This window comes from Limulus polyphemus, unplaced genomic scaffold (genome assembly GCF_000517525.1).
Source record: "Limulus polyphemus unplaced genomic scaffold, Limulus_polyphemus-2.1.2 Scaffold2232, whole genome shotgun sequence".
Taxonomy (NCBI): Eukaryota; Metazoa; Arthropoda; class Merostomata; order Xiphosura; family Limulidae; genus Limulus; species Limulus polyphemus.
Genome location: NW_013667842.1, coordinates 198,774 through 200,772, shown reverse-complemented (window position 1 = coordinate 200,772; position 1,999 = coordinate 198,774). Strand labels below are relative to the sequence as shown.

The following is a 1,999-nucleotide window of genomic DNA, read 5'->3' as shown; positions in this document are numbered from 1 at the left end:
TCCACGTCTTATCAATGTCTCCAAATAACTCAGCTGCAAAATTCACAACAGATAATTCTTGACGTATCATTTCAAAATTTGCTATAATTTCAAAATATCATTATTCCTTATCTTGATATGCAGCAAAACATCGAACTTAATAGAGCAATAATCACTTGCACCCAGATGTTTCCCAGTTTCCACTCTCTCGATCATTTCTATATTCTAAGTTAACAATAAATCTAAAATAGCACTGTTTCTAGTAGGTTCCTTGATTAATTGGTGAAGAAACCCATTCAGAATAGTTTCCTTTCTCCCTCATGGTTTGGCTCTAGATTTTCCCAATCTATATGCCTGAAATTAAAATCACCCATAATAATGACTTCATTAACAGCTTAAATTTTAATCTCATTGTAACATTTCTCACTAATTTCATCAGTATCATTTGGTGGTATTTAACAAATTCCCACTAAAAGCCTTTTCCCTTTATATCCACTAATAGAAACCTAAATGGATTCAGTTTTTGATTTTACATATAAAGCCACTCCCTCTCTTTAATACTCTACCTCTATTAAATAGCCTGTAACCCTGCATTTAAAATAAATTTCTGTCATAAAAATCATCTACGTTTAACCATGTTTCAGTTATTCACATTATATCAAAATCCACCATTCCTAGCAGTAATCTAAAGGCATCTATTTTATTTCTAATACTTCTAGCATTACAATAGTAACAATTTACCCTATCCTTATAACTACTTCTATACTCATTTCCTATGCTAAACTTTTCTCTGTCTCTTATTCTTTTTAATTTAGTTTTTCCTGGCCCTCACCACTGTCTAATCCTAATTTAAAACTTCTCTTATAGCTGAGTTAATAGCCTTAGCAAACAAGCCAGTTCTACCCTATTTAAATGTAAACCATCCATTCCAAAAACTCTCTATTTCCAATGAATTGATCCCACAAGTCCAACCATTCAATCTGCTCATCCTTGCATACTAACCTAAGCCTAACATTTAACCCTAGTAGTTAACTTACAACTTCATCCCCACAGTCAATTCTGGGCACTATACTTGACAAACTTAAGTTATGGCCTTTTTCTTTAAATGTCTTTATCAGCCCCTTGTACTTATTGATTAGCTCCGCTGACCTACCTTTCCCCACATCATTAGCCCCTACATGCACCACAAAAACTGCATGTTTGCCTGCTATATCAGTTATATCCTCCACCTGTACCCCTAATAAGCATAATCTGATTCTTTTCTTCCTATATACCCTACAGAGTATTCTATCCACACGACTTGTCAAGGAATCACCTGCATCTGGATTTTTAGAAAGCATTTGACAAGGTGTCACATAAAGGTTATGTCAGTAGGTGTGGGAGAAAGTTGGCTCATTGGATGGAAAACTGGCTAGGTGAGAAAGAAACAGAGTTATTATAACTGAAGATCAGTCAAACTGGATTAATGTTACGAGTGGAGTACCTCAGGGCTCAGTGTTAGGACATTTGCTCTTTTTGATTTACATCTATGACCAGTGGCGTAGCAAGGGTTCTCAGCAACCAGGAGCAAAGACACTTTTGGCGCCCCCACCTCTGAAATGTTTTGATTATTTGTTTTCTGACTCATTACCCACTTAATGACAATAACATAAAGAATTAATTACCGCCTTACAGGCCTAAAATAAAGTCACACTATAACATCTCACGATGTGGTGTACATGTATTATAAAACAGATTGATAAAATACTACTTAAGTTTACAAATAACAAATTTTATTAGTTTACAAAACTGTACATATACTTAACTAGACCTTGTACAGGTAGCATTCTGGCATTCACGGTTACATTATATGAACCTTTCGTGCTTTTGCTGCTGCAAATGCATCAATTAAACTATCAACATTTAAGGTATTAAGTACGTCTTTTTAAATACTTAATATTGCCAAGTTACTAAGTCGATTTTGAGTCATTGAGGTTCTCGAGTATGTAAGAATTAATTTCAGCTTGCTGAAGGACCTTTC

The 1,999-nt window shown here is 34.6% G+C and overlaps 1 long non-coding RNA gene across 1 annotated transcript in view; it reads right to left on the bottom strand.

The window, feature by feature from the left end:
- Positions 1 to 1,058: 1,058 nt before the first annotated feature.
- LOC111087505 overlaps positions 1,059 to 1,999 on the bottom strand; it is a 2,470-nt gene continuing 1,529 nt past the window's right edge. Inside the window, exons 2-3 of the long non-coding RNA XR_002612176.1 lie at positions 1,679 to 1,680; positions 1,059 to 1,153 (exon numbers count right to left, since the gene is read on the bottom strand). This is a non-coding gene — a long non-coding RNA (uncharacterized LOC111087505). The remainder of the gene's footprint in view (positions 1,154 to 1,678; positions 1,681 to 1,999) is intronic.